This window comes from Poromitra crassiceps (assembly GCF_964638095.1).
Source record: "Poromitra crassiceps genome assembly, chromosome: 21".
Taxonomy (NCBI): domain Eukaryota; kingdom Metazoa; phylum Chordata; class Actinopteri; order Beryciformes; family Melamphaidae; genus Poromitra; species Poromitra crassiceps.
The window spans coordinates 20002131-20019744 of NC_139638.1; the positions used below are offsets into that span (position 1 = coordinate 20002131).

At 41.3% G+C, this 17614-nt stretch overlaps 2 long non-coding RNA genes across 2 annotated transcripts; both read left to right on the top strand.

The window, feature by feature from the left end:
- The first annotated feature begins 3405 nt into the window (after positions 1-3405).
- Positions 3406-7535, top strand: LOC310795729. Its single transcript, XR_014553639.1, has 3 exons — positions 3406-3673; positions 5689-5754; positions 7422-7535. It is a non-coding gene; the product is annotated as an uncharacterized lncRNA (long non-coding RNA).
- Positions 7536-11561: 4026 nt separating this feature from the next.
- Positions 11562-16301, top strand: LOC310795728. Its single transcript, XR_014553638.1, has 3 exons — positions 11562-11722; positions 12833-12898; positions 16171-16301. It is a non-coding gene; the product is annotated as an uncharacterized lncRNA (long non-coding RNA).
- The last annotated feature ends 1313 nt before the right edge of the window (positions 16302-17614 follow it).

The following is a 17614-nucleotide window of genomic DNA, read 5'->3' on the forward strand; positions in this document are numbered from 1 at the left end:
GATATATGGGGAATGATCAGGAAAATGAGTGGAATAAAGAGGAATTATGTAATACCAGTGTTGACAGGTAGCAATAAATCAGCAGTTAGCAATAAAGAAAAGGCAGAACTTCTGGCAGAAACACTAGTGAAAGTTCATAGTTCAGGAAACTTATCAGTAAATGCTAGACAATGTAGGGATAACATTCGTGAACAGAATACAGGTGTAAATGTAAGGAAGTTTGCTACAAGTGATAGTTTAGATTTACCTTTTAATTTGTTTGAATTAAAAAGGGCTATTGTAAATGTGCGGCGCCAATCATCACCAGGGAAAGATGGCATCTGCTACGGTATGTTAGCTCATATGAATGATTATGCACTCTCTGTAGTATTAAAGTTGTTTAATAAAGTATGGGATTTAGGTAAAATCGGCAATTGCATGGAAACAGTCCGTTATTGTTCCAATATTGAAACCTGGTAAAGATCCGTCAGATCCCTCAAGTTACAGACCGATAGCACTTACATCACAGTTAGGGAAAACTTTGGAGCGAATTATAACAGAAAGGTTAACTTACTTTCTAGAAAATAAAAATGTCTTTTCTCCTTTTCAAAGTGGGTTTCGTAGAGGGAGAAATACTATGGATTCTATTTTACGCCTAGAATCAGAAATTAGGAAAGCCCAAATGAATAAAGAAATGGTGTTAGCTGTCTTCTTCGATGTTGAAAAAGCATATGATATGCTATGGAAGGAAGGGTTGCTCATCAAATTAAGTAAGTTGGGGGTGGGTGGTAGGTTGGGTACTAGATTTTCTTTTTGGCAGGACAATAGAGGTTAGGGTATAGGGACAGAGCACTCAAAAGAATATAGGGTTGAGAATGGTACTCTGCAGGGTAGTTTGTTAGGTTTTCTTCTATATCAGACACAGGTTTTTGTTCCTACCTGACATGTTAAGACGGTAATACTTCCGTCTTCTTCAGAGGTGTCACTAGATGGTGTGTGACGTGTCTTAAACAGCTGATGTTGTTTACAATAACAATCTAAGTAAAGTATAGACACTATGAATCTTTTTGGATTATCCACAGGGTAGTGTTATTAGTCCAGTACTGTTCAACATTATGATTAATGACATTTTTGAGCATATTGAGGAAGACATAGGGAAATGGCTGTATGCCAATGATGGGACATTATGGATAAAGGGGGCGAATCTGAAATATATACAGAGGAAACTGCAGGCTGCAAATGAGATGGTGGAACAGTGGGCAAATAAGTGGGGGTTTAAATTATCAGTACCAAAGACACAAGTAATATGTTTTTCTAAACGACCGAAAAAAATATCCTTCAAACTATATGGGCACTTTAGAACAGGGTTAGGGTGATTAGATTCCTTGGAGTGTTATTTGATGAGAAGTTGACCTGGAAGCAGCACACTGACAAAGTAAAAGATAAATGTAAAAAGGTCAACAATCTATTAAGATGTTTGTCAGGACGAGACTGGGGAGCAACCAGAGCATCATTGTTTAATGTGTATCAGGCACTGATGAGAGCGTCTTTAGATTATGGATGTATAGCGTATATATGTCAGCAGCAATAAGCCACCTTAAAAAGCTGGATGTGCAGCAAACACAGGGACTTAGAGTATGTAGTGGAGGACTTAAGACATCCCCGGTAGCTGCAATTCAGGTGGAAATGGGGGAACAGCCATTGTGGATTCGAAGAATTAAAATTATGTTAGCTTATTGGATTAATTTGCAAGGTCATAACAGTTATCATCCAACTACGGTAAGTTTATCCTACAGGATTGTTGGGAGCGTAACAAAAAAGATTTCATGAGTTTTGGATGGATAGGGAATATAATAGTGAAACGGTATGATCTAAAATAATATACAGTATAGTCCAACAGTTCCATCTTCAATTGTCCCACCCTGGGTATTTGTAAATCCATTAGTAGATTTAAGTATACAACAACATTTGAGAGAGAAATCTAAGCATCCACACCCTGGAATATAGCACAAAGTCACATTGATCATCACTTTATAGACAAGTTGATGTTATTTACAGATGGTTCAAAAGACCCTGAAACTGGACGGACAGGAGCAGCAGTCTTTATCCCACAGTAGAAGGGTAGAGATTAAGAAAAGGACTACAGATCATTTGTCAGTATACACAGTGGAGCTCATAGCTATTTTAACAGCTTTGCAATGGTTGGTAGACGATAGGAAAAACAATGCAGTAATTGCCTCTGACAGCTGGGCAGCGCTTGCGAGTAATAGTTCTTTGAAGTCATGTAGACAAGATATTGTTTTTATGATTCATCATCTTATATATGAACTGTATAAAAGGGATATGACTGTTGGGTTTGTTTGGGTTCCTGCCCATGTAGGGTTAGAGGGAAATGAGGATGTGGACATATTAGCAAAGCAATCACTTAAGTTGAAAACAATAGATATGGATGTTCCAATAAGTAAAGCGGAGGGTAAGTCAATTATTAAGTGACATCACTGGTCCACACTAACTCAAATTAATAACTCATTAACTCAAATCAACTCTCAATAACTGTCAGACTAGATGAATGATGAATAGTCTGACAGTTATTGAGAGTTGATTTGAGTTAATGAATTATTAATTTGAGTTAGTGTGGACCAGTGATGTCACTGGTCCACACTTTAACACTCAATAACTGTCAAATTAAATGACAGACTTCAAAACAGTTTACAGTTTTCTGATATACTACTGATGTTCTAATGATACAAAGCTGGTTGAAAATGGGCGGAGTGTTCCTTTAATAAAATAGGAAAACACCCAACTGGCAAGTGTGCAAGTTGTAACAATCAGGAAACTGTTCAACATGTGTTGCTGGAATGTAAGAGTTATGAAGAGGAGAGGAAGGAACTGAAATCAGCTTTACAGAAAGCTAAGCTAAACTTCACTGTAGGGACAGTACTAGGAAAAGCAGTAAGATGAATATACAATCAGTTAATAAAGTATTTGAAAGAAACTGGGTTAGTCGATAGGATTTAGAATAATACCTTTTTTCTTTAAAATGTTCTGTCAATATCGAACGTTCCACACTCCAGTCTGGTAGGTGGCGGTAATGCACCTTTAAGATGGTTGCCAACCGCCAATCAAATCCATAGAAGAAGAAGAAGAAGGAGGAAGTGATCGTTTACAGAGTCAGCAAAGCAGGAACAACTGTGAAATGTATTTGGATCCCAGCACATCATGACCCGTGAAACTTTTAGAACACGTTTTTCCTCCTACAGTCTTTTTACTTTAGTTTACCAGTTTAGTGAGCTACTAATCGGGAGTGTAAACTGTAAGTGAGACTGGCGGATATATAGTAAACTTCGGCTAGAAGTTACTGAGAGTTATTCTCCGGTCAATGCACTGTTAGCAAGCTAGTTGGCTAAGCTAGCTAAAGACGTCTATCAGCGTGGAGCGCTCTGTTAACCCAGCAGACATACGCTGCTGCTGCTACGCCTGCCTACTGAGGATAATCACGGACAGTCGGACACACCAGATAGCGCTTTGAGCCACCTGTGGATGCTCAAACTTCCTCTGGCAACGTTGGATTTCGTGCTGACCAAGCAGCTTCGCCGAGAAGAGCCTGATGACGCGAGGTTACCAAGCAGCTACCAGAAGCAACGCCTCTAACCTCTTCTGACTCTTCTGATCTCTAATGACTTCTTCACAAGAGGTGAGAACATTATAATCTGTTGGTAATTTAATCTGTTAGCTCGCCTATTTATAGGATGTTGTGCTGTATGTCAGAATGATTGCTAAGTATTCTCTCTCTCTTGCTAACTTTGGGTTAGGGTTAGGGTCAAATCAAATAACGTGTCATTTATTTTATGATGTGACATTTTCGGACATGTTACAGACAGTGTTGGGCAAGTTACATTCATACCTGAGTAGGTAGTAGGGGTGGGAATCGCTGAGTAGCTCACGATACGATATCGTCACGATACTTGGCCCTCGATAACGATATTATCACGATACTGCGATAATCGATATATTGGAAGACGATACATCACGATACCTGTGTAACTGAAGAGAAAAAAATACCCCTAAAAGGCAAGAAGCAGGTACAGGCCCGCTCCAACCCATTACGCAGAGTACGCAGACTGCGTAGGGCATCACGTGACTGAGGGCACCAAAAAAAAATTTTTTTTTTTTTTTTTTTTTTTTTTTTTTTTTTTTTTGGTGCCCTCAGTCAGGCCACTCACTGAACAGCAGGCCAGGCGCCGCCTACTGGTTTACTAGTGGTTTTATTACTTTATTCAGGGTGCATCTCATTGTAAAATTGGACTCGGCCCAAATTGGGCTTCAAACGGCCCAAATTGGGCTTCAAGCGGCCCAAATCTGGCTTCAACCGGCCCAAATCTGGCTTCAACTGGCCCAAATCTGGCTTCAACTGGCCCAAATCGGGCTTCAGACAGTCCAAATCTGGCTTCAAACAGCCCAAATCTGGCTTCAAACGGCCCAAATTGGGCTTCAAACAGCCCAAATTTTTCGCCGCCGCCCTTCGGACGCCGGCACGCACGTCGGCCTGTATCGGCCTGGCCTGCTTCGTATCTAATGCCCGGCCTGAATTATGATCCCAGTCCGCCCCTGCTTGCATGTACAGTTTAACAATCACTTGTTTGCTGACATGTACAGTAATTCTAACAATTGTTTGTTTCCCACATGTAATGAAATGTGAGATACACTAGTATCGTTCATAATTAATGATTTTGCAGTCTTTCGTTTGACAGTTATTGAAAGTTTTACGGGGGGGGGGGGGGCACCACAGAACAATTACGCTTAGGGCACCCAAATGGCCAGGATCGGCCCTGAGCAGGTATTATGTATTTATTAGCAGAATTGACATGAACTCTCTGAGTTCACTCACTCACTCATACCATTTTCGATACCACGGAGGAAAAGTTACACATTAAGTCTTTTTATTATTAATATTAAAACAAGAAAACCTATATAACCTACCTACCTATATAATTTCTAAAAGTAGATATTAATGATCAAACATTTCCATTCATGTAGCCTACAGTATTTATGTAGGCTACAAACATAAATAAGGCTACAAACATAAATAAACGTCAACTTGAAACTGTTTGAACTACCACACTGCATAATATTTTAGCCTGTTTATTAAAAAAAAAAAAATTAAATAAACATATCGATACTTGGTGCCAGTGTATCGATAACGTATCGCAAGTGGAAATATTGCGATACCGTGAGTATCGATATTTTGTCCCACCCCTAGTAGGTAGTACAGTACAAGTCATACACAGGCTGTAGGCCTAGTCTATTTCAACACACAGGCTGTAGGCCTAGTCTATTTCAACACAGTAGGCCTAGTCTATTTCAACACACGGGCTGTAGGCCTAGTCTATTTCAACACAGGCTGTAAGCCTAGTCTATTTCAACACAGGCTGTAGGCCTAGTCTATTTCAACACAGTAGGCCTAGTCTATTTCAACACAGTAGGCCTAGTCTATTTCAACACAGGAAACAAGGCTGGCTTCCTCTCCCTGACTCGTTCATCCATCAATGTGGACACAAATCAATTTATACTTCCTACTTATAATTTCAGAAGGAAATATTGTACTTTCTACTCCAATACACTGATTTCACAGCATTGTTATGATCTTCATTGTGTTCCCTGTCTTACCAACCTGTTTACCAAACTGTTACCTGTTTAATTATGTCACAGCTGATTGGCAGGAAGAGATATGGTGGAGGAAGAGAGCAAGAGACAAAGATGACTTCTTCACAAGAGGTGAGAACATTGGAATTAGGGATGGGCATTTTAAGCAATTTAAATACTCGAGTACTCTCCTATTATGAACGAGTGCTCGAGCGCGGGGGGGGGGGGGTCTGTGTGATTACTATGCTAATGACTGAGCAGGGGTTATCTGCTGTGTGGGGGGCTGTTCACACATTGCGTTTGCATTTTTGCATGGAAAAAGCGCTACCTGGAGCATTTTTTGCACACATTGCGTTTGCATTTTTGCATGGAAAAAGCGCTACCTGGAGCATTTTTTGCACACATTGCGTTTGCATTTTTGCATGGAAAAAGCGCTACCTGGAGCATTTTTTGTCAGGAGAGTGTTATGGCCTTGCTCAAGGACCATAAATAATAGGAAGCAAGTCAGGGGTCCAAAATGCAAAAAGGAATTTTATTTATATAAAGACAAAGTAAATGGTGCAAAATACAACGGATCAAAAATGTGCAATAAACCTAATTTAAAGTACAAATCAAATGGACTCCCAAAACAAAGGCACAGGCCAGAGAATGACAGGCTGGCTGAGCCTTTGTAGGGTTTGGGCTCAGTGGCCAAGCTGCTCCCAACTCCAGCTGATTGCTGCCTCAGCCAACCAGATACTCCAGGCTCTGTAAGCATGGCCAGGCGCGGCAAATAAGCGAATCGTTTCTCCCTGTCGTTTCCTAGTGCTGCTGTGAGAGTGACACACGGACGGAGGGGATGCGAGACATAGAAGTAATTTCACATGGTGTGGTCAAAACAAATGACTCTTACATGTTCATTCATTGTTCTTACGGGCAGTTCAAAACCAGTATGTCTCGGTTGAAGTGCGATCCGATCCTGACCTGTCTATGGAAGCGCCACACATGAGCAAACACACACACACCAGCGCACACACACATTCACTTGCCCGACGGCATGACAAGTTTGCATTGGGAACGCTCGACAGACAGAGGGGGCAGATGGATAGATTGATATGGATGGATAGATACATTAGATAGATAGATAGATAGATAGATAGATAGATAGATAGATAGCTCACTTCTCTAAAGAGAAAAGGTGGAGCTGGAAGTTTGTTGGCTTGATTTAACAGTCAGTTGTATACAGACGTTGTACCATTAGGCTACTTCAGTCATTGAGTTCAATGGCACTGAATCATAATTCATAATGCAAGCTACGTTACAATGTTCCGGACCTTTGCTTAAGGAAATTTTCTCGAACTGGACCTCTTTGAATTTTAATTGAGTGCCCCTGGTGTAGGAAGTTACAGTAAACGGGGCATAATTCCCTCTAATATTTTTGTGTGAAGTCATAACGTTATAATTGATCTTCACTCAATACTTGACTTTACTGAGTAGATGAATGCATCATAATGTAACTCAATGCACCCTAACGAGGAGCTGACAGCAGCTCAGTTTGAAGTTGTAACTCACATTACTTGACATAGTACAGTAACTGGTATAATATTACCAAACTCCTATTGGCGTTATATTACTGTATTACTGCTAAAAGTAATATATTACCAGTAATGTGTTACTTTTGCAATGTGTCTCCCCCAACACTGGTTACACAGTACATAGAACAAGATATGTTTGTCTGTTAGCATATGCTTTCATATCATAAAATACTTTGTCAAATATAGTAATGACTTATATCCTTTATATCTTTCTCCATGAAACAGAGAGACACCAACAGACCAAAACGCCACCGCTCTCTGCAGTGTGGGACATCTTTCAGTCAGTCAGGTGACCTAAAAACACATCAACGCATTCACACTGGAGAGAAGCCATTCTCCTGTGACCAATGTGGGAGGAGCTTCAGTCAGTCAGGTGACCTAAAAACACATCAACGCATTCACACTGGAGAGAAGCCATTCTCCTGTGACCAATTTGGGAGGAGCTTCAGTCAGTCAGGTGACCTAAAAACACATCAACGCATTCACACTGGAGAGAAGCCATTCTCCTGTGACCAATGTGGGAGGAGCTTCAGTCAGTCAAGTGCCCTAAAAAGACATCAACGCATTCACACTGGAGAGAAGCCATTCTCCTGTGACCAATGTGGGAGGAGTTTCAGTCTGTTAACTAACCTAACAACACATCAACGCATTCACACTGGAGAGAAGCCATTCTCCTGTGACCAATGTGGAAGGAGCTTCAGTCGCTCAACTGCCCTAAAAATACATCAACGCATTCACACTGGAGAGAAGCCATTCTCCTGTGACCAATGTGGGAGCAGCTTCAACCACTCAAGTCACCTAAAAACACATCAACGCATTCACACTGGAGAGAAGCCATTCTCCTGTGACCAATGTGGAAGCAGCTTCAGAAGCTCAAGTCACCTAAAAACTCATCAACGCATTCACACTGGAGAGAAGTCATTCTCCTGTGACCAATGTGGGAGGAGCTTCAGTCGCTCAAGTACCCTAAAAACACATCAACGCATTCACACTGGAGAGAAGCCATACTGGTGTGAACTATGTCTGAGAATGTTCAGTCATCCAAGTCAACTAACAAAACATCAACGCATTCACACTGGAGAGAAGCCGTACTCCTGTGACCAATGTGAGGGCAGCTTCAGTCTCTCAAGTGACCTAGCAGTACATCAACAGCACATTCACAGAAAGTTTTCGGGCTAGCCTCATGCATTCACACTGGAGAGAAGCCATAATGCTGTGACGGGCTGTAAGACAAACTTCACTTAAAGGGACAGCTCACCCTAAAATCCAAAATACATATTTTTCCTCTCACCTGTGGTGCTATTTATCCACCTAGATCGTTTTGTGTTAGTTGCCTGAGTTTTGGAGATATCAGCCCTAAAGCTTTCTGCCTTCTCTCAAATACAATGGAACTGGATGGCACTCGGCTTGTGGTGGTCGAAGTGACAAAAACATACATTTGAAAAACTCAACAGCAATGTCTCTTTCCAGAAATCATGACCCGGTTATTCAAGATAATCCACAAACCTTGTTGTGAGCAGTAGGGATGTTCATCAATTATCGAAAATCGATAATTGATCGTTAAGGATTGGAATCGATCCTGTGGCATTTGGATCGATTTTGTTATTATTATTTTATTTATTATTATTTATTTTTTTTGGACTAGGTTTGGGTGGAATTCGTTCCTCCTCGCCCCACTCCATTGCACAGCCGACTAACGTGAGGTGGAGCTTCATATAGTCTCTAGTTTTCTGGCTGGGCACGGGCCTTTGTGCCAACAAAACTGTTTTAAACATGGGGAATTCACACCGGCATGCGCCGGGGACAGCAGTGTTGGAGAGGAGACGCATTGAAATAAAGAGTTCATTGAGGAGAACACGTTGTCTTTCGTATTTTCTGCCATAGGCATTCATTTTGTAAAAAAAAGTATTAATATGGTCGATAATCGATAATTGATCGTTCATTTTCACTGATTATCGATTTTGGAAATTTTTCAAAATGAACATCCCTAGTAAGCAGTTTCATGGAGGAACTATTTTCTTTAGACCGAACTACACCTGCTAGCTGCTAGCTAGTTCCTACATGAGACTGCTCACAACAAGGTCTGTGTTATCTTGTGTAACCGGGTCATGTACTTTTCATGATTGATGTTATTAATTACTCTGCACAAACCGATAAGAAGAGAGAGAAGATCAAAATAATAGTGGAATCAGCAGAGAGATACCTGGGAATCAAGGGTCTTGTATGTGACGAAATTGAGAATACACTGAATGGAGGAAGGCATGGGTCACAATCATTGTCATCACAACCACTCTCATCATGTGGTGGGTAGCATCATGTTCTAACTTCTTAGCTATACTGCAGTGGATATTGCTAATGGACAGGAAGTTAAAAAATGTGTTGCAGATTTACAAGATAAACCTAATGTAATATGTATACAGGAAACGTGGCTGAGATCACAGTAGGATTTTGTAATACAGGGTTATGTAGCTATTCGGAATGATAGGAAGACTGGGAATGGTGGTGGGGTGGCTACATTTCTGAGGAAGGGGAAAATATCCTTCAAACTATATGGGCACTTTAGAACAGGTTAGGGTGATTAGATTCCTTGGAGTGTTATTTGATGAGAAGTTGACCTGGAAGCAGCACGCTGACAAAGTAAAAGATAAATGTAAAAAGGTCAACAATCTATTAAGATGTTTGTCAGGACGAGACTGGGGAGCAACCAGAGCATCATTGTTTAATGTGTATCAGGCACTGATGAGAGCGTCTTTAGATTATGGATGTATAGCGTATATATGTCAGCAGCAATAAGCCACCTTAAAAAGCTGGACGTGCAGCAAACACAGGGACTTAGAGTATGTAGTGGAGCATTCAAGACATCCCCAGTAGCTGCAATTCAGGTGGAAATGGGGGAACAGCCATTGTGGATTCAAATAATTAAACTTATGTTAGCTTATTGGATTAATTTGCAAGGTCATAACAGTTCTCATCCAACTACGTTTATCCTACAGGATTGTTGGGAGCGTAACAAAAAAGATTTCATGAGTTTTGGATGGATAGGGAATATAATAGTGAAACGGTATGATCTAAAATAATATACAGTATAGTCCAACAGTTCCATCTTCAATTGTCCCACCCTGGGTATTTGTAAATCCATTAGTAGATTTAAGTATACAGCAACAATTGAGAGAGAAATCTAAGCATCCACACCCTGGAATATAGCACAAAGTTACATTGATCATCACTTTATAGACAAGTTGATGTTATTTACAGATGGTTCAAAAGACCCTGAAACTGGACAGACAGGAGAGGCAGTCTTTATCCCACAGTATAAGGTAGAGATTAAGAAAAGGACTACAGATCATTTGTCAGTATACACAGTGGAGCTCATAGCTATTTTAACAGCTTTGCAATGGTTGGTAGACGATAGGAAAAACAATGCAGTAATTGCCTCTGACAGCTGGGCAGCGCTTGCGAGTATTAGTTATTTGAAGTCATGTAGACAAGATATTGTTTTTATGATTCATCATGTTATATATGAACTGTATAAAAGGGATATGACTGTTGGGTTTGTTTGGGTTCCTGCCCATGTAGGGGTAGAGGGAAATGAGGATGTGGGATGTGGACATATTAGCAAAGCAATCACTTAAGTTGAAAACAATAGATATGGATGTTCCAATAAGTAAAGCGGAGGGTAAGTCAATTATTAAAATATATATGCAGAAAGTATGGCAAGAGCACTGGGATGTAAATGAAACAGGTAGGCATCTGTATAATATTCAGAAGAAGGTTGGAGTAGGAAGTAGGCTGGGCAGGAAGAGACAGTCATGACTCGTCTCAGAATAGGACACACTGGATTGCATAGTACACTTAATAAAATAGGAAAACACCCAAGTGTGCAAGTTGTAACAATCAGGAAACTGTTCAACATGTGTTGCTCACTGGAATGTAAGAGTTATGAAGAGGAGAGGAAGGTACTGAAATCAGCTTTACAGAAAGCTAAGCTAAACTTCACTGTAGCGACAGTACTAGGAAAAGCAGTAAGATGAATATACAATCAGTTAATAAAGTATTTGAAAGAAACTGGGTTAGTCGATAGGATTTAGATACCTTTTTTCTTTAAAATTTTCTGTCAATATCTAACGTTCCACACTCCAGTCCGGTAGGTGGCGGTAATGCACCTTTAAGCTGGTTGCCAACCGCCAATCTAATCCATAGAAGAAGAAGGAGGAAGTGATCGGGAGAGCGAGAAAAAGAAATACCGGCGGTATTAAGAAACTTTTAGAACACGTTTTTCCTCCTACAGTCTTATAGTTTACCAGTTTAGTGAGCTACTAATCGGGAGTGTAAACTGTAAGTGAGACTGGCGGATATATAGTAAACTTCGGCTAGAAGTTACTGAGAGTTATTCTCCAGTCAATGCACTGTTAGCAAGCTAGTTGGCTAAGCTAGCTAAAGACGTCTATCATTACCAAGCAGCTACCAGAAGCAACGCCTCTAACCTCTTCTGACTCTTCTGATCTCTAATGACTTCTTCACAAGAGGTGAGAACATTAGAATCTGTTGGTAATTTAATCTGTTAGCTCACCTATTTATAGGATGTTGTGCTGTATGTCAGAATGATTGCTAAGTATTCTCTCTCTCTCGCTAACTTTGCTAACATTAGCCTGTTAGCTTGGTTCTTCCTACATGTATGATGAGATATTTCACAATGCAAAGCTGCTGCTGCTGTTCAGGTCTGGATCAAATCAAATAACGTGTCATTTATTTTATGATGTGACATTTTCTGACATGTTACAGACAGACAGTGTTGGGCAAGTTACATTCATACCTGAGTAGGTAGTACAGTACAAGTCATACACAGGCTGTAGGCCTAGTCTATTTCAACACACAGGCTGTAGGCCTAGTCTATTTTAACACACAGGCTGTAGAGGCCTAGTCTATTTCAACACACAGGCTGTAGGCCTAGTCTATTTCAACACACAGGCTGTAGGCCTAGTCTATTTCAACACACAGGCTGTAGGCCTAGTCTATTTCAACACACAGGCTGTAGGCCTAGTCTATTTCAACACACAGGCTGTAGGCCTAGTCTATTTTAACACACAGGCTGTAGGCCTAGTCTATTTTAACACACAGGATGTAGGCCTAGTCTATTTCAACACACAGGCTGTAGGCCTAGTCTATTTCAACACACAGGCTGTAGGCCTAGTCTATTTTAACACACAGGCTGTAGGCCTAGTCTATTTTAACACACAGGCTGTAGGCCTAGTCTATTTCAACATACAGGCTGTAGGCCTAGTCTATTTCAACACAGTAGGCCTAGTCTATTTCAACACACAGGCTGTAGGCCTAGTCTATTTCAACACAGGCTGTAGGCCTAGTCTATTTCAACACAGGCTGTAGGCCTAGTCTATTTCAACACAGTAGGCCTAGTCTATTTCAACACAGGAAACAAGGCTGGCTTCCTCTCCCTGACTCGTTCATCAATGTGGAGTGGACACAAATCAATTTATACTTCCTACTTATAATTTCAGAAGGAAATATTGTACTTTCTACTCCAATACACTGATTTCACAGCATTGTTATGATCGTCATTGTGTTCCCTGTCTTACCAACCTGTTTACCAAACTGTTACCTGTTTGATTATGTCACAGCTGATTGGCAGGAAGAGATCTGGTGGAGGAAGAGAGCAAGAGACAAAGATGACTTCTTCACAAGAGGTGAGAACATTGGAATTAGGGATGGGCATTTTAAGCAATTTAAATACTTGAGTACTCTCCTTCTATTATGAACGAGTGCTCGAGCGGGGGGGGGGGGGGGGTCTGTGTGATTACTATGCTAATGACTGAGCAGGGGTTATCTGCTGTGTGGGGGGCTGTTCACACATTGCGTTTGCATTTTTGCATGGAAAAAGGAATTTTATTTATATAAAGACAAAGTAAATGGTGCAAAATACAACGGATCAAAAATGTGCAATAAATCTAATTTAAAGTACAAATCAAATGGACTCCCAAAACAAAGGCACAGGCCAGAGCAGGGGGAGCCAGAGAATGACAGGCTGGCTGAGCCTTTGTAGGGTTTGGGCTCAGTGGCCAAGCTGCTCCCAACTCCAGCTGATTGCTGCCTCAGCCAACCAGATACTCCAGGCTCTGTAAGACAGACAAAAAGACACATACCCAGCACTATAGAGGCCCTGGGCCGTCACAAGAGGAACTGACTGATATTGGGTGACGGCTGACGCTAAGCTAACATCTAAAGCCTACCTCAGACAGTAGCCTATCTCCGATGGTTGGATGGATGGCATTAGCGCTTTGGAGCAGACACGTTGTGAAACAAGCGAAGGCATTTCCATGTCCATTGTCCAGCAATGTCAGGTTATTGTCCAGTATCATCCATTTTACTTTATGATCACTGTTACATTAACGTAAATCCACGGATTACAAGGTCCGGTGTTCTGCCAAAAAGTGAAAACTGACCAGTGTGATTAACGTTACAGCTGCAGCTGAATAGTGATCACCATGAAGCGATTGTCTCCCAAAAAGTGATTCTTTCTCCACATTTCTTGTGACTAATGTTATGGGAAACGACAGTGTAGTCAGTAAACTAGTGCAATGTTTTGAATGAGTTTTGTCGGGCGTGCGCTATGAAGAAGCATGCGTATCATTCGGGAGAATATTTCCAGCCACCATTTTCGGGATGAGCTGGAAAACTTCCGGTTAAAACTTTAAAAATAATTTTACTTAAACAAAAGTAAATAGCTTATTGATGCACGTTGGAGGAGAAAAAGTATTTCAATGAATGAAGCAGCAAACCTTGTATCAAAATACTTGTTGTGATGTTATATGGCGTGAAACTGTGGCTGTAACGCATTACTCAAAATAAATAAGGTTACATTACAATAAGCGTTTTATTTTGAAAGCAACAAAGCGGATGACGTACTTGTACATTCTGGCTGACTTGACGCCCGTGCAGTTCATGCTGCCAGATCCACATGATGCTTGCGTAGATCTTAGACCATTTTTAAAGGGGTGGGGAGTGGGGCGAGTACCCGAACAGCAGAAACGTTACTCGAATACTGATGTTATGAACGAGTGCTCGAGTACCCGAGTACTCGCACCCATCCCTAATTGGAATATGTTGGTAAATTTACTCTGTTAGCTCGCTGTTAGCTCGATGTTGTACTGTATGTCACAATAGCCGTTTTCCCACATGCGCTTTGTACCGCTAAATGACCGGAACGTGGTCTAATGCCTGCATGTGTGAAAGTTGTTGTTCCGGTATAAGCGCGACCCCGTCATCGCGGACATTTCACCAGTTTCGAGCCAGTCAGAAGAGCGGTATGCGTGATAACGGACACAAGTGTAGAACGGGTCCAGTCATTTCCCGCGACACCGGTCCTTCTCTCATGGGCGAGGTGTACACACGTTGCTTAATGTTCCAGCGGGCATAATCTAATCATTCGCGCACATTAAAGCAAACTGGCGAAATGATCTTGTGATAATAAGAGCGGTATGTCAGCTTCATGTGTGGGCGTGCTGATTTCCCCCTCTCTCCTCTCTGCTGCCTGCTCGCTCTCTGGCCACAGTCCTTCAGTCCTCCTCCTTCAGTCACAGCCCGACAGGGACACAGACGAAGCAAATGCACGAAGCGAAATGTGGAAGTATTTTGCTTACGTTGCCGACAGCGAAGGCAAGCCCGGACACATCAAACGAAGCCAGTCTGTAAAAAGTGCTTCAACGCGACGCAGGTGAACGAATAAACAAGCAAACTTATTTCACCATCGGAGTTTTGCTGACACGTCACTCCCCACCCGCTCTGCAGTGCCGCCCCGCCCCCCAACATACAGGCAATTTCGCTGCTATATTCCCACATGCGAGAGCCCAGGTGTGAAGGGAAATGTCCGATATTGACTTACAGGTAATTTTCCGGTGCGCATGTGGGAAAACGGCTAATGATTACTAAGTATTCTCTCTCCCTCGCTAACTTTGCTAACATTAGCCTGTTAGCTTGGTTCTTCCTACGATGAGATATTTCACAATGCAAAGCTGCTGCTGTTGTCCAGGTCTGGATGAAATAAAATAACGTGTCATTTATTTTATGATGTGCAATTTTCTGATATGTTACACACAGTGTTGGGCAAGTTACATTCAAAATGCACCTACTAGTTATTTTCTTTTGAAAGTAATAAGTTACTTTACAATATTATTGTCTGTGTAGAGTAACTTGTTACTTATCACACTACTTTTGCGTTGCTTTCACCAAAATAACCGCAGAACGACACCACCGTCCCGAAAAAGATTTTCAACCGCCCTAAAGTCAGTGTAAACCATCCACAGTTCTAAATGTTATCCTTTTACTTTGTTATTGTCATCTATGGTGGTTATTTGCATAAAAAACACAATTTGATTAGGAAATGATTATATATTTAAGGACATATTTAAATTGTGCTTTGATCAAAATAAAAAAATATGTTTTGGGCCAAGACTCACTTAATTAATTAAAACTACTAATGCCAAGACTCTTGGCATTAGTAGTTTCAATTATTATAAGCTGCTTAGAACTATAGTGTAGGAAGTTACAGTAAACGGGGTTTAATTCCCTCTAATATTTTTGTGTGAAGTCATAACGTTATAATTGACCTTCAACCAATACTTGACTTTACTGAGTAGATGAATGCATCATAATGTAACTCAATGCACCCTAACGAGGAGCTGACAGCAGCTCAGTTTGAAGTTGTAACTCACATTACTTGACATAGTACAGTAACTGGTATCATATTACCAAACTCCTATTGGCGTTATATTACTGTATTACTGCTAAAAGTAATATATTACCTGTAATGTGTTACTTTTGTAATGTGTCTCCCCTAACACTGGTTACACAGTACATAGAACAAGATATGTTTGTCTGTTAGCATATGCTTTCATATCATAAAAGACTTTGTCAGAGAGAGTAATGACTTATATCCTTTATATCTTCCTCCATGAAACAGAGAGACACCAACAGACCAAAACGCCACCGCTCTCTGCAGTGTGGGACATCTTTCAGTCAGTCAGGTGACCTAAAAACACATCAACGCATTCACACTGGAGAGAAGCCATTCTCCTGTGACCAATGTGGGAGGAGCTTCAGTCAGTCAAGTGACCTAAAAAAACATCAACGCATTCACACTGGAGAGAAGCCATTCTCCTGTGACCAATGTGGGAGGAGCTTCAGTCAGTCAAGTGACCTAAAAAAACATCAACGCATTCACACTGGAGAGAAGCCATTCTCCTGTGACCAATGTGGGAGGAGCTTCAGTCAGTCAAGTGCCCTAAAGATACATCAACGCATTCACACTGGAGAGAAGCCATTCTCCTGTGACCAATGTGGAAGCAGCTTCAACCACTCAAGTCACCTAAAAACACATCAACGCATTCACACTGGAGAGAAGCCATTCTCCTGTGACCAATGTGGGAGGAGCTTCAGTCAGTCAAGTGCCCTAAAAACACATCAACACATTCACACTGGAGAGAAGCCATTCTCCTGTGACCAATGTGGAAGCAGCTTTAGTCGCTCAAGTGCCCTAAAAAAACATCAACGCATTCACACTGGAGAGAAGGCATTCTCCTGTGACCAATGTGGGAGGAGCTTTAGTCGCTCATGTGCCCTAAAAATACATCAACGCATTCACACTGGAGAGAAGCCATTCTCCTGTGACCAATGTGGGAGCAGCTTCAACCACTCAAGTCACCTAAAAACACATCAACGCATTCACACTGGAGAGAAGCCATTCTCCTGTGACCAATGTGGGAGGAGCTTCAGTCGCTCAAGTCACCTAAAAACACATCAACGCATTCACACTGGAGAGAAGCCATACTGGTGTGAACTATGTCCGAGAAGGTTCAGTCAGTCAAGTAAACTAACAAAACATCAACACATTCACACTGGAGAGAAGCCGTACTCCTGTGATCAATGTGAGGGCAGCTTTAGTCTCTCAAGTGACCTAGCAGTACATCAACAGCACATTCACAGAAAGTGTTCGGGCTAGCCTCATGCATTCACACTGGAGAGAAGCCATAATGCTGTGACGGGCTGTAAGACAAACTTCACTTAAAGGGACAGCTCACCATAAAATCCAAAATACATATTTTTCCTCTCACCTGTGGTGCTATTTATCCACCTAGATCATTTTGTGTTAGTTGCCTGAGTTTTGGAGATATCAACCCTAAAGATTTCTGCCTTCTCTCAAATACAATGGAACTGGATGGCACTCGGCTTGTGGTGGTCGAAGTGACAAAAACATACATTTAAAAAACTCAACAGCAATATGTCTCTTTCCAGAAATCATGACCCGGTTATTCAAGATAATCCACAAACCCTGTTGTGAGCAGTTTCATGTAGGAACTATTTTCTTTAGACCGAACTACACCCACTAACTCCTAGCTAGTTCCTAC